Raw genomic sequence first — 15,678 nt, 5'->3', positions numbered from 1 at the left:
GAAGAGCTTATGTCCTCTCACTCTGTGCCCAGGGTACCATCTGGTTGTACTTCACAGATTAGTTTGACAGGGTGTTTAAGTAATGAAACAATCTTCCCATCTTTGGAGACAGCTACCAGCTGTTGTATTTCTTGGCTGTGAGTTGTAGACCACTTCCTGTTGGGAACATACACTACAGCCGGGCAGTGCCTCCCTCACTGGACCCCTGCATCAGGGCTTTGAGCAGGCTTTGAATTTTCTTCCACATCAAGGGGCATACCTCTGGGGAATATTCACCACATACACTCCAATAAGTTGTATTTTCATTTTTAGGTAGTTCAAGCTATTTTGATTTCTTTTGAGATTTCTCCTTTGACTCGTGTTATTTACGTGTGCTGTTTAATTTGTAAGTATTTTGAGATTTTTTTTTTTACCTATCTTTCTGTTATTGGTTTTTGGTTTAATTCCATTGTGGTCTGAGAGCATACTTTGTAAGATTTGTATTTTTAGAAATTTGTTGTGTGTTTTATGGTCCAGAAGGTGGTCTATCTTGGGGAATGTTCCATGTGAGCTTGAGAAGAATGTGTATTCTGCTGTTGTTGGATGAAGTAGTCTATAGATGTCAATTATATCCAGTTGATTGATGATGCTGTTCAGTTCAACTATATCCTTACTGATTTTCTGCCTACTGGGTCTGTCCATTTCTGATAGAGGGTGTTGAAGTCTCCATCTATGATAGTGGATCACATATTTTGACACTCTGTTGTTGGACACATGAACAATAAGGATTGCTATGTCATCTTGGAAAATTGACTCTTGTATCTTTATATAATGTCCCTCTTTATCCCTGATAATTTTTCTTGCTCTGAAGGCTGCTTTGTCTGGAATTAATATAGCTATTCCAGGTTTCTTTTAATTTATGTTAACATGGTATATCTTTACCCAACCCTTTACTTTTAATCTATTTGTGTCATCATATTTAAAATGGGTTTCTTGAAGACAACATACTGTTAGGACTTGTTAGTTTAGCCACTCTGTCAGTCTTTTTCTTTTAAAAAGTGTGTATAGGCTGCTCAAACTTAAAGTAATTATTTATATAGTTGGATAAATATCTACCATGTTTGCAACTGTTTCTACCCATTGTACTTTGTTTCCTTTTTCTTTTTCATCTTCCCTCTTTTTCTGCCTTCTCTTGTTTTAATTGAGCATTTTATATGATTTTATTTTCTCTCTTATCAATTATACACCTTTTTAAAAATTTTAGTGGTTGCCATAGGGTTTAAAGATACATTTACAGCTAACCTAGATCCACTTTCTTTTTTTTTTTTTTTTCCTTTTTTTGTCTTTTTTACTGACCGGTAACGGGATCGCAACCCTCGGTGTCGCGCCCGTACCAGGGACCGGCAACGGGATCGCAACCCTCGGTGTTGCGTCCGCACCACACTCAGCCAGTGAGTGGGAACTGGTCTCCACGTGGGATCCGAACCCTCGGCGGGAGCACCACCACACTCCCAAGCGGCGCACTCTCCAGTGCGCCACCGGGCCGGCCCTAGATCCACTTTCAAATAACACTATATGGGTTTGTGGGTATTGCAGACATCTTATGATAGAGTTCTCTCTTTCATTTCTATAAAATTACTTCATTCATTCCATTTGTCCATAAGCTATATGTGCCCAATACATCTTGCTATTATTATTTTGAATGGCTATCTATTAGATCAATTAAGAATAAGAAAAATAAAAGGTTTTATTTTACCTTCATTTATTCCTCCTCTAACTCTCTTTCTTTATGTAGACCTGGCTTTCTAACCGATATCATTTTTCTTCTCTCTGAAGAACTTCTTTTAACACTTCTTGCAGTGCAAGTGTACTGGCAACAAATTCCCTCAGCTTTTGTGTGTCTGAGAAAGTCTTTACTTCTCCCATTTGAAGGATAATTTCACTACAAAATTCTAGTTTGATGGGTTTTTCTTTCAATATTTTAAGTATTTTGCTTTACTCTTCTTGCTTGCATGGTATGAAGAGAAGCCCTATGTAATCCTTATCCTTGCTCCTCTATAGGTAAGTTTTTCCTCTGGCTTCTTTGAAGATTTTCTCTTTGTCTTTGGTTTTCTGCAGTTTAAATATGATATGCCTAGGGGTGGATTTTTTGTTATTTATCCTGCTTGGTGTTCTCTGAGCTGACTGGGTCTGTGGTTTGGTGTCTGTCATTAATTTTTATTCATTATACTTTCGATACTTCTTCTGCTCCTTTCTTTCTTCTCCTTTGGTATTCCCATAATGCCTATGTTACACCTTTTGTAATTGTCCCACAGTGTAGAAATGCTGGTGAGAACTCATTCCATCCTCATGGCCTTCAGAGCTCTGGCTTCAATAGTTACAATCTTTCCCCTGCACAGGTTGCTTAGCAACTGAGGAAGGGAAAGGAACAGAATGCTATGCTTCTGTAAAATGGGGAGTGACTCTAGCAACCCCCAAGGATAAGCAACAGGAGACCAAGGCACCTGGGAATCCTCCACTTCCATAGCCTTTCTCTCTTTGGCATAGCTCCACTTTTGTCTCTAAGTACCTTATAAGTTTTAACTCCTCCCCCTGGGGATGCAAAGCACTCAGAGGGAGAGATGCTCTGCCCAACCCCTGTAAGTAAGTCATTCATTAATACTAACACTAATACTACTAATAATAAACTCTTTGTAAACCATATGGAGTTGCCTGCTTCATCCTTTGGTCTCAGGATATCTTCTCAGTTTGGTGGGCATTATACTGTTAGCTCACACTTGGACACACAGTTCTGGGATATTTGCTTCATTTTTTTTTTTTTTTTTTTTTTTTTTTTTTTCTTTTTTTTCTCTCTTTGCTTTTCCATCTAGGAAGTTTCTATTGACATATCCTCCAGATCACTGATTCTTTCCTTGTCTGGGGCCAGTCTATTGATGAGCCTGTCACAGGTGTTCTTTGTTTCTGTTACAGTGTTTTGATCCCCAGCATTTCCATTTAATTCTTTCTTGGCATTGCCATCTCTCTGCTTGTAGCACCCACCTGTTCTTGCATGGTGCCCTTTTTTCCATTAGGGCCCTTAACATATTAATCAAATTTATTTTAAATTCTCAGTCTGATAGCTCCCAGGTCTCTGCCATATCTGAGTCTGGTTCTGCTGCTTGCTTTGTCTCTTCAAACTGTGCGTTTTCCTTGCCTTTAGTGTGCCTTGTGATTTTTTCATTCAGAACTGGATATAATGTACTGGATAGTAGGAACTGAGGTAGACAGGCCTTTAGTATGAGGTTTTATGTTTTCTGGCCAGGAGTTCGGTTGTGTTTAATGTTTGCTGTAGCTGTAGATCCTAGAGGTTTCCATTTCCTCTAGCATCCTTGTTTTTTTCTTCCCTGTTGTCTTCGGTTTCCCCAGAAACTCCTTCTTAAACAGAGTCTGTGTCTTGCTGCTCTCTCAACTGTAATCTACTCTTATTATACTGGAGCCCTGCCAATGTGGCAGTAAGGAATTGTAGGGGTAGGGGAAGTGTTCTATAATCTTATGATTACATCACACTTTGTTTCATTTTTTGGTGGGCTTGAGTCCCTGGGTTGATAGGAAGGCTAAAGAGAGCTGAGTTGTCTAACTGACCTTCTCCTAGGTGAGATTAGGCTCTGATAAAGTAGTTTTCCTTGATAGCAGTCTTATGTTACGAAGAACAGAAATCACCAGCGACATGTCAAAGTAGTTACTTTTCCCCTCCCCCTGCCTGAGGAAGATGGGGATTTTTCTCTAATCTTCTCCCTCAGAGCCTGGCAAGGCTCCTGTGTGGAGTCCCCCCCTACAACTGGGACTTTGGAATTTTTAACTCTCAAGCTCCTCTACTCTCTGTCTCCAGAGATTAGTCTATTGCCTGTAAAATGTTCCTAACAGGTTTCTGTCCCCACGGAGCTGTGATTCTCTGTATTCCTCTTTCTCTCCAGTTTTGGGGCAGTGCTTTGCCCTGTGACCTCAATTCTCTGATGGATCGTCAGTTGACTTTCAGTTAGTTCACTGCCTTTCTTGTTGTGGGGACAGAAGTGACAACTTCCAAGTTCCTTACATGTCAGAGCGGGAACCAGAAGTCTAAAGATACACACACACACACACATATATATGTATTTATACATATATATAAACATATACTTGTACATATATATATATATATACCCTGTTTCTTCTGGGTTGCCTTGGCTATCTTGGGCCCTTTACATTTCATATTAATTTTTTTTATTGAATCAAAATTGATTATACATATTTTGGGGTTCAACATTGAGATATGTTGATCAAATCAATATTACTAGCATATATATTGTTACAAATCATACCCCTTGTCCAATCTCACCCCCACCCCTTCCCTCCCCCCTCCCCCCTCTAATTACCCTAGATTTCTTCTCTCCTGTTCCATATTAGTTTTAAAATCAGGTTGTCAATTTCTACGAAAAGTAAGCCCACTGAGAAGGGATGTCCATTTAGATTGTAGACCAATATGGGGAGACCGGTATCTGAACAATCCAGAAACATGACCCATCTCTCCATTTATTTAGGGCTTTTACCTTCCTCTCAGCAACGTTTTGTACTTTTTGGTGTAGAGACCTTGCACACCCTCCGTTGAATTTATTCCTAGTGTTTGATTTTTTTAATTCCAGAGGAAACGGTATTGACTTTTAAGTTTATTTTCCAATTATTGGTGGCTGATATTTAGAAATGCTATACTTCCGTATGTTGATTTTGCATCTTAGACTTGCTGAGTTCACTCCAGTGTTCGTGGAATCCTCCTCCGGATTTTCTAAGCGCGGCAATCACGTCACTCACAAATGAACGCTGCAGTTCTCCGTGAGTCCACCAGAGGGAGCTCCGGCCATGCAAAGCGGAGGCGCTGGCACCTGCTGGGGCGCGGCTGGGGCGGGTGCTGAAAGAGGCTCGCTGCCCCGCCCACCCCACCTGACCACCCGGGATGGGTCACAGAGCTGGGGTCTCACTGCGGTCCTGGGCCAGCTGGGGGCCTCCGAGGGCTGGGATAGGCCCTGTGGGGGAGGTGGGGCGCAGGTGTGGACAGGGAGCACTGGGGTCTGCAGACTGTTCTGTGTGTGACCTCAGCAGGTCATTGCGCCCTCCCGGCCTCAGTTTCCCCACAGGAAGAAGAGGCAGGTCTGCCCAGGGACGGAGCTGGTGGCGCGAGCCAGAGTTGCTGCGGCCGTTGCAGCGGTTCTTCCTCCAGGCCACGATGAGGGCCTCTCCCTCTGTCCCCCTGCCAGGAGGGGGCAGGAAGGGTCCTGTAGGCCAGGGTCGAGGGTCAGAAGTCGGGGAGGGGAGGGAAAGCCCAGCCGACCCGAGCTTTGCAGTAATCACTTGGCCACGGGCATGCAGGATAGAAACAGGAGGGGGAGGACCCCGCCAGGAAGAAGCCGGCCTGGAGGGACCCGGGGCAACCTGGGGCATCCTGACCCTGAGCCACCTGATGCCAGGATATGTCCGTGGATCCAGTTCATGTAGGCGAGGACGCAGGTGTAGACCCCGGGCTGGTTAGAGCGGCTGCAGAGCTCACCCCAGCTTACCACGCTGGCGCACAGACAGGGCCATCCACCTACAGCCAGTACCGTCCACCTACAGCCAGGGCCATCCACCTGCGACACAGGGGGTCGTCCTGAGGGGCGGAGGAGTGCGAGGGCTGGGACGCCGAGGAGCTGCCCTGTGCCGGCCTGGCTAATCCTGATTCACCGGGGAACTGCAGGGCAAACCACAAGGAGGGCCTGCCGCACACCCCTGTGGTGGCTGGAGTTCTTAAAAAGTGACAAGCCCCACCCCTCCCTTCCTTCTGAATGATTCAGTCCTGAAGTCTCAGGTGCATGGTCAAGGGGACACCTGCCTCGGCTGGTGCTGGGGAGACTAGGGCCCAGAGGGGTCAGGGTATGAGTGGGGGAGGGGGGAGGTGAAGGGGGGGCAATTACACTCTAGGGATTAGTGACATAAGCCAGCGAGTGAAGGAGGGAACCGGTTTTCCCAGTGCGGGAGAAGGCGGGCAGGGCTATGGAGAGGGAGAGAACTGGACAAACCTGCGGGAAGGGTAGCAGCTGGAGGCATGCGGGAGGGGTCGTGGTTTTCAACAGAGATAGAAATACAGGGGTGTGTGTGTGTGAGTGTGCATGTGTATGTGCTCGTGTGTGCACGTGTGCGCCTTGTATGCATGTGGGGGGTGAGTGTGTGTGTGAGTGTGCGTGTGTGTGTACTACTCTATTTTTGTTTCTTATAACAAAATACCTCAAACTGGGTAATTTATAAAGAAAACAAAATGTATTGCCTACAGTTTCTGAGGCTGGGAGGTCCAAAGTCCATCTGGTGGTGGCAACAGTGACCCAGGGGTCTCACGTTGCAAGACAGTGGAAGCAGAGAGAGCAGAGAGTGAGAGAGAGAGACAGAGAGACAGAGACAGACAGACTCTCTTCTTCTTTTAAAGCCCTCAGAACCACGCCCCTGACCACCATTTTTAATCCATTCACTACTGCAGGGTCCTACAATCTAATCACCTCTTCAAGGCTCCACCTTTCAATTATCGTAATAGGATTTCCCACCCTCTTACAGTCACAGTGGGGCTAAGTTTCTAATACATAAAACTTGGGGGACACAATTCAGTCTTCAGGGAGTTTGGGGGGGACATAATTCAATCCACTACAGTATGCATGTGTGCGTGTACAAGTGTGCATACGTGGGAGTGTGTGCGTGCATGTCTGTGAATGTTGTGCATGTACGTGTGAGAGTGTGGGCATATGTGAGTGTGCATATCTTAGTGTGTGCATGTGTGTGTGTGTATATATGCAAGTGTGTGTACGTATGTACCCGTGTGTGAATGTGTGTGTGTGTGTATGTGTGTGTGTGTGTGTAATAGGGATGAGAGCACTGATGTCCCAAGAGCAGTGAGCACCACCTGTCCCCTGGGTCTTGCCTTCTAAATGCCATCTGCTACTGAAAGGGACTGGATGCCCTGGAGAAGTGACTGTGGCAGGGAAGTGCAGAGGAGCCAGGAACGCTCTTGTCCGAGAGTGTTCAGACCGAGGGAAACATGTCAAAAAGACACAGAAGCCAGCTCGCAGGAACTCCCATGTCCAAACCAGGGCTGATTTGCTTATCCAATCATAACTATGAAAAAGAAATAAATTAATTAAAATTCCCTGCATAAAATAGACCATGAGTTCATACAGTTATAAGTAAGTGAATGAGCCAATTGAAAGTTGGATGAGAAGTGGGCCAGTTCCACAGTGTCAAGGACTTTTCCCACAAAACACTTATTAATTGCTAAAGGGAGAAAAGTCGCTTCCTGTGGGGAGCTTGGCAGACCCCCCTTACTCGGGGTGAAGTGTACGTATACCGGGGAGCATCACCAGTACCTGGGCAAGTGGAAACTGGGTGCACTTGACTAGTCTCAAGGGAGGACTCACAGTCACGTCTGTGATGTTACTGCCGAGGATGTGTGGCCTCAGTCTGTGAATCACAAGAAAGCATCAGGCACCCCAGCTCGAGGAGCATTCCACAAAATGACGGCCTGAGATCTTCAACAGTGTCAGCGCCAGAAGAGCCGAGAAGTCGAGGACCCGTCTCAGACTGAGGGAGACTAAAGAAGCCCAGGTGCACCAGCTGATCTCAGGCTGGATCCTTTGGCTTCAAAGGACATGTTATGGCAGTTGGCGGACTGTGAGTGGCCTTCGAGAAGCATATGGTGATAGTATGTCCACGGTTATCTCATGACTTTGGTGGCTGTCTGGTGGTACTGCAGGACAATGTCCTTCCTTAAAAGGAATTACAGCCTAAAATACTCAGGGGTGAAGGTCATTGTGTCAGAACTAGTCTTTGTACTAGGCTTGCGGATTTTCTCCAAGTTAGCGATTGTGCCAAAGATTTTAAAGGTGTGTAAAAAAAGACAGACAACCAAATGTTGGTGAAATATGAAGCAGCTAAAACTGTCGGGGTGGAGGGTGTTGAAATGGTGTCATCTCTCTGGGAACAGCGCAACAGCTATTTTTGTGTGTGACTGAGCTTCTCATGTGTAACACGTAATGGCAGAACTAGGGAAACTGCTGTTTCATTCTATGTTCAACTTAAAAATTTTTTTTTACTGGGGTGAAGTTTACATAACACAAAATTAACCATTTTAAAGCGAACATGTGGCATTTACTACATTCACAACGTTCCACAGCTATCACCTCCGTTTAGTTCCAAAACACGGTCATCACCCCAAAAGGAAGCCCCAGATCCTCCACCTGAGGAGGCTGTCATGAACAAAAAGCGATTCATGTAGTGTGCTTGGAACAATGCATGCTAAAGAAATTGTTTATCAAGAACATTCCAGAAATGCTGGCACCAACAGAATCTGGAAAGGTTTATTTACCGCAAAATTACACTCAGGCCCAGCCAATTGTAAATTAATTTTTGCACCCATTAAGGTTAAGCTGACCCTGGAGTTCAGCCCTGGGAGTGGCCGTTCTTGACTGTGAACTGTCTTTGTGTGGAATTTACATTTGATTGCTTTATGATCATTTTTTTCCCCTTTATTTTTAAGAATTGTCTAAGGGCCGAGCCCATGGCACACTTGGGAGAGTGCAGCGCTGGGAGTGCAGCAGCGCTCCTGCCGCGGGTTCGGATCCTATATAGGGACGACTGGTGCGCTCACAGCGCTCACTGGCTGAGCGCGGTGCAGCCGGTCTCAAAAAGGATTGTCTAAGAGCATTCTGACCCTTTAAGAAATTCTTCTTTCCAGTATTGTGCAATAATTAGAATGCGTCTTCTTCCCTGTTTCAAGGAAAATGGGCAGCGTCTAAGGCAAATTCTGGGAGGAGAGAAGGGCTGGAGCAATCCCCGCCTGCGTCACTGAGCCACCTGCCAGGTGGTCGTAAGGGACCCCAGGACCTTTGTGAGGTTGGGTGCTGTACAAGAGGTGTCAGTTCTCATCCCCATTTGGCTGCAGCCCAGGAGAATCCCTCAGCCGAGGGCCTCCTAGCGTGTGGGAAGCAGGACTTACCTGGGCAAACAGTGGGCAGCGGTCGGCACCCACTGGGGGCTGTTGAGGCTGCCCCCACAGACGTGCTGGCCCTTCTCTTGGAGGCTCACCTGCCAGGGCCACTCCCAGGGGGAAGCTGCCATGCCCCTGATGATGCAGGCCTCGGGGAAAAAGCCACTGGCTGGTGGAGAGATGGAAAAGCCCGAAGGTCACCAGGGCCAGCCCAGCAAGGGTCCCCCTACCGAGACGTTCCTTCTTGGAAAGCAAGGCCCGCTGTGTAAAGAAGAGGACCCGGTGTGAGACCTAGAGGGGTGGGCCCCACTCTCACCTCCACCTCTAGATTCTATCGACCGTGGTCAACTTTCCCAACTCAAGACCAGTGCTGCCCAGTGGAAACTTCTACAGTGAGGGACATGCTCTGTGTCTGCTGTCCAGTGAGACAACCACTGGCCACATACAGCTGTGAAGCAGTTGAAATGTGCCTTGTGTTACCAAGAAGCTGAATTTTAATTTTATTTAATTTTAATAAGTTTAGATGTAAGTAGCCCCCTACGGCTGGTGGCTTCTGGGTTGGAGAAGGTGGCGGTGTCAGTCTCCTCGCCAGTAGCTAGAGGTGATGCCCCCTCCCTGTTGTTCTGAAGCTTAAATGAGAGCAGATGCGTAAAGCCTTCAGCATAGTATCTGGTGTATAGAGGGCATTAGAAAATCTCAGTTTCCCATTCTGGGTCTTGGTTTCCTCATGAGTCGCACAGATGAGATGTTTCAAGAGGAAGGACTTTGGGCACAGAGTGTGGCTGATTCTCACACAGAGGCCCAGCAGGGCACGGGTTGGGAGCTCAGAGAACAGACTGAATTGAACTTGATCACTGCTCGCCGTGCCCCCCACCCCACCCCACCCCACCCCCCAGCTCCAACCCCAGACCTGTCTTATCTGGGACAGAGCTGGGCAGAAAGCCCGGCGAGCAGGGATGATTCCAGGGGCCCAGGAAGGACCCTGAAAGTGAAGGGATGGGTACAGCTGGACCCTGGGTTCCAGCCAGATGGAGGGGCTGCAGCCACTCTCCCTGGGGCCTGGACAGTGTCCAGCAGATCAGGGGCCTGGGTTTAGAGCAGCTGACACCTTGCCCCAGGGACTCACCACCTTCTCCCAGGAAGGGAAGCATGAGCAGAGTCAGAGGGAGCCACATCTGTGGGGAGAGAAAGGGCAGAGGGAGATCCGGCCCCATCACCCAGGAGCAGCAGGAATGGTGGCCTCTTCCAGAGACATGGACAGCCCCGACAGCTCTCTGAGACTTTCCCCGCAGCCATGAAGTACTGTGGCTGCCCACAGCTGGGGTGCCTTTTGCTCTGCTTTGCTTTGCCCCACCAGTAAAGCCAGGGACTCTGGAGAAAGCATGAGCCTGGCTGTGGTCCCCAAACACAGGATCAGAGCAGCCCTTGCCCAGTGGGGGGTCCACACCCCCACAGAGTGAGAGGCAGAAGGGCTGGGGGCAGGTGGGAGAAGGTGAAGGCCTGCCCCCCACCTTCTCACCTGGAGAAACATCTGTGTTGGGAGCCCAGAACTGGGCCGGGACTCCAGATCCTCCCTGCACCTTTCCCGATGACGGCCACTGCCATCTGACTCTAGTGTAAAGTCACCCCAGGTTGGGAGACGCACCTGGGCCCTCCCTCTTGGCCTCCCGCCTCTTCCTTGTTCCACAGAGGTCCTGGAAGCAGCGGGCAGGGAAGGAAGCCTCTGGTTCCTGGGGATAACTGGGAGCCAGAGAGAGCGTGGGGGAAGGGGGCACCGGGCCGCAGATGGTTGGATTTGGGGCCACAGGCATATGGGGCTGTCCAGGTGCCAGAAGCCAGCCAAGGTGATTGGGTGATTCCCCATGTCCCAGATGCCCTCCCCTCCCTCCCTCCCTGCCCAGCTGCAGATAAGAAATGTCAGCACCCCCCACCATGTGGCCCCTGCCAGCAGGCTGAGAGCCCTCTCGGATTCAGGACTGCCCCCACCAGTTCTGGTTCCTCCCCAGTGCTCAGTCAAGCTCTAAGCCCAATCGCCCCCGGGGAAGCTCCAGGTAAATCTCTCCTGGTCTGGGTTTAGCTCCCATCAGGCCCTGATCTCTGTCCCCTCTGCCTGGAAATGGCCACAGGGTTCCCACACGCCACAAAGCCTGAGCCCAAGTCACTCCCCCGAGGACCCTTGGCATCCTCTTCAGGATACTCTTGGCTTCTGGTCAGTGGTCCAGACAGGGGCCTGGAAGGCAACGGCCCTGTCCTGCTCTGCCGCCCCTCTTGGCCGAGACAACGCAGGCATCTGCTTTGTGAGGCTTGGGCTCCATCGGGGGGACAGCGTGTCTGGGGGACCGCGTGTCTGGGGGACCGAGGTGGGCGCTTTCCAGGCCAGCCTCTGTCCTCCTCATTCTTCCCCTCCCTGACCAGCCTCTGTCCCTACCACCTTGCTTCTGCAAATTAGACTGGGGACACTGGATGGGTATTTAAGGCAGACTCTTGGGTCTCACGTGGGACTGAAGCACATTGTCCAGGCGCCCGGGTCTGCCTGGTCCAGGTGCAGAGTAAACATGGAGGAGGAGGGTGTGGATGCCCCAGAGCCGCCTGACCCTCTGAGGTTTGTTCTCCTGTTGACTCTGGCGGGGGCCCCGACACACAAGAGTCTCCCTTATGTGGTGTGGAGGCTCCGCCGCTTGGCTAATCAGCCTTGCCTGCCTCTGCCCGGCGTGGCCACGCCTGGGCTCTGGGACACATGCACGGATGCTCTGCACTTGAGAGACTAGAGTGACCAGAATCCAACCCTAACAGCTGCTCAGAGAAAGGACCCAGCTCCCACCTGAGGCCCCCACCAACTTGCACGAGACCTTTGGCACGTTACATGCCTCGGTCTCCTCCTCTGGAAAATGGCCTGGAAGTGGCACCCACAGGTCTCTCTCCTGGAAGAATGGAGATTCACATTCACACAAAAGACTGGGCACATGTGTTTGTAGCATCTTTATTCATAACAGCCAAAACCTGTAAACAACCCAGACGTCCTTCACCAGGTGAGTGGCTAAACAAACCGTGGCTCCTGCACGTGTGGGACACGGGTCCCAGCCCACGAGACAGGCTGCGCAGGAAGGCACTCTCGGCCTGTCCCCAGCCTCCCCACCTCTTTCCCGCCTCATGTCCCAGTGGTCAGGAAAGTGCCATGGGCCGGCCCGGTGGCGCACTGGATAGTGCGCCGCTTGGGAAGCGCGGCGGCACTCCCGCCCGAGGGTTCGGATCCCACATGCAGACCGGTTCCCGCTCACTGGCTGAGCGAGGCGCGGGAGCAGCGCCCAGGATTGCGATCCCGTTGCCGGTCCCCGGTCCGGTACGGGGGCAACACTGAGGGTTGCGATCCGTTGCCGGACACGGAAAAAGACAAAAGACAAAAAACAAAACAAAACAAAAAAAAACTTTAAAACTGCTGTCTTTTGATTTATTGATAGATAAATTCTTCAAAAATGTTCTTGCAATTCAATAATTACAAAGACTCAGACTTACATTAAAAAAGTAGAAACCAGAATCCCCAGCAGGTGTCGACCCCAGCAGAAGGCCCAGGAGGGTAGTGGGGCGGGCAGGTGCTGGGTGTGACAGGAGGGGCAGGGGCAGTGGTGCCAGGTCACTCAGTGCCGACTCAGGTAAGTGCATGTGCAACAGTGTCGCAAGCACGTTGACTGGTTGGCCGCCAGCGGCAGCCTGTTTGCTGCCACAGTTAGTCACAAGCCTTTAGTGAGACAGAGCCACAGACCTGATCACTCAGCATATGGTACAAGGAAGGGTGGGATTAAATACACGCGTGGGGCCTCACCACGTGGTGGGCTGGGCTGGAAAAAAAAAAAAAAAAAAAAAAAAAAAAAAAAAAAGGAAAGTGCCAGGCACGGGGCACTGAGAAGGCAGAGGAGGAGGTCAGCTAAAGCCAGGGACAGCGGGGTGGAAGTAGGGGTGGCGGGAGCAGGGAGGGGGGACGCACCGGCGGCTCACCAGGCCACCGGGCGGCCAGCCAGGCTCAGAGGCACCTCCTGACCTGCTGCAGGATCCAGGGCACATAGGTCTGGACGCACATGTAGCCCCTGGGGAAGTCACGCAGGGCGCAGCCGTTGCCCCAGCTGACCACTCCCACCAAGCGCTAGGAGCCTCTCACCCAGCAGACCAGGGGGCCACCAGAGTCACCCTGAGAAGGAAATGGAGTCACTGACTGTGGGCCCCACAGCAGGAGTGGCGTGGGGGATGGGGATGCGCGGGACTCATGTAGCAGGGGTCACGGCCCTCACAGCTGACACAGAGCATGTCATCCTGGATGACCTTCCTGCTGCTGCGGCCGTGCCGGCAGGTTATGAGGTACTGCCAGTCACAGACGGCGTTTTCCACCACCTGCATGCTCGCCTGCTGCAGCTGGCAGGGTGGAGGCAACGACTCTAGGGGACGGAAGAGACCAGGGCTGGTTGTGAGAAGACCCCACCTGCCCAATGCGACAGGCCCCGTCCTGGAGGGCAGCAGATGCGCCCTGGGCTCAAGGGTAGCTCGTCCACTGCCCATGTTCCTCCCCATCCCTGGGCCTCACGTCCCCGCCTGGAACACGGTGTGCAGGGACCCCAGGACACAGGAGGGCGCACGTCTACCCCTAAACTCCCAAGGCTCTACAGAGTCTGTCTGTCCCCAGTTGGAAGGACCAGAAAGAAAATGGAGGGATGAGTTTTTCCATCTCTCCCCAAAATGCCTTTTTTTTTTTTTTAAGTTGGAAATAATAAGAATAAGCATTTTCCCCCTCACAGGGCTCAGTCTCAGCTTCTTCAAGTCATGAACCCTCTGGCCTTGGCCACCAAGTCTCCTGGGCAGACGTAACAGGGTTGTTGGAAAGACAAAGCCAGAGGTACCAAGCAGGGGCCCTCAGCAGACTCTTTCCTTTCTGGAGCCTGCCCATCGGGGACTCTGCACCTGCCCACCCACCAGCAGCTCTCGGTGACGAGCTTTGGTCCCACGGCCCCAAATCTTCCCCCAGCCCCTACCCAATACATACAATACATTCTGATGGCACCCTAGCCTGTCACCCAGCACTGGTCCTTTAGGGTGACCTCAAGAGAGACCGAGGGGAGCTTGACTGGTTTGACATTGGCGTTGTACTCCACAGGGCCTGCCAGCTGGAGCAGGCCGATGTCCGTGCCCAACTGGCATCAACATAGTCAGGGTGGACGGTGACCTGGCTCACGTTCAGCAGCCCCTGGCCCCCGTAGAGGTAGGTACATGTTGCCAGCATGGATCCAGTAGGCTGACGGGTCGGCATCTATCCTGGTCTCAGAAAGAAGCCACAAGGCAGCTCACTCTAGGGCCAGTCCCTGCTGGTGACAGCCACCTAGGCACCATGGGGAGAGGTCAGCAGTTCTGGGGAATCTCAGCTGGAGCCTGGGTTTCCAGCTACCAGGCTCAGTGTTCATACCACCTGGGTTCACCCCAACATCCCACCCAGCGCAGGATGGCAGGATGAGGGACTCACGGATGAATTCAGGGGGCAGCGGTCAGCAACCACTGGGGGTGGACAAGGGAGACGCTGCAGATGTGCACCCAGGAGGCCCAGTAGTAGCTATAGACCCTCAGGCTGACCTGCCATGGCCACTTCCCCTGGGGGGCGTCGTGGCACCCGATGATGCCCACCTGCTCATTCCCAGGGTCGAGTGTTGGGTCAGATGTTGGGAAGCAATAGGCCAAGGGTCAGGGAGGTTGGCCTCAACATGCCACCCACCTGGGCAGGAGCTGGGCCGTGATCACATCCCTGGGCTGGATCCCAGAGCCTCTGGGTAAGGGACGGGGTTGCATGGGGTCAGGACTCACCTAGGGTTCCAGTGATGGAGCCCCCCAGGAAGAACGGCATCAGGAACAGAAGCCACAGCATCTGCAGGGGGAGGAGGGCATGGAGAGGGGAGATGGAGGCCCAGGTCTGGGGTCAGGATGGAGGAGCCATGGGCACCTGCAGGCATCTGGGAGAGGGCAGGATCCTTACTGTGCAGGAACTCCACAGCTCTCTCCTTCCCCGGCCTCTCTGAGCCCCTTTATCTTTCAGCCATGTGAAGTGGGCAGGGGGCAGTGGCCCTTCTGAGGGGACGTGGCGAGGGAGGTGGGGCTGCCCTCGTCTTGGGATCCGCAATGGCTGGGACGTGTTGCCCTGGTCCAAGGTCCATCCCCCTCCTCTTCCGCTCCTCTGCCAGCTTCAACTGGGACAGCCGGGCCTCCTGTGTCCCCCACCCACATTCCATGTCACCCTCCCCAGACCTCCCAAGGTGCAGGAAGCAGGCAGGAGTGGGGAGCGGGGCGCGGCCGTGTGTGGAGGTGTCTGGCCGTGAGCAGAGGCTGCCCCACATGCCCTGCTCCTCACATGGGGAGGCCGCAGCAGCACGTGCCCGTTCAGAGCACAGCAGCACCCGGCAGCAGCGGGCCCGGGCCTTTCACCATGGGTCATCCCAGACCGCGTCCCGCAGCTGATGAGCTTCCGTGCCTCAGGAAGATGTGGATGGCCACGGCCCTTTGGCCCCACATGGGGCTGTGGCTTCTTCTGTGAACTGGGACTACAGGTTCCAGCACGTTGTCCGTGGGAGGGTGCCCACCATAGCGGTGTCCACAGCGCTGGCCAGGCCCACTCAGGCCGCCTGTCCCCCAGGCAGCTCAGTCCTAGGCCCACCCAC

The 15,678-nt window shown here is 51.6% G+C and overlaps 1 pseudogene; it reads right to left on the bottom strand.

Moving 5' to 3' along the window:
* Positions 1-4,950: 4,950 nt before the first annotated feature.
* Positions 4,951-15,455, bottom strand: LOC103588776 (annotated as a pseudogene).
* Positions 15,456-15,678: the final 223 nt, after the last annotated feature.

Source organism: Galeopterus variegatus, unplaced genomic scaffold, assembly GCF_000696425.1.
Source record: "Galeopterus variegatus unplaced genomic scaffold, G_variegatus-3.0.2 Scaffold615, whole genome shotgun sequence".
NCBI classification, from domain to species: Eukaryota; Metazoa; Chordata; class Mammalia; order Dermoptera; family Cynocephalidae; genus Galeopterus; species Galeopterus variegatus.
This window is presented reverse-complemented; position numbering and strand designations above follow the sequence as displayed.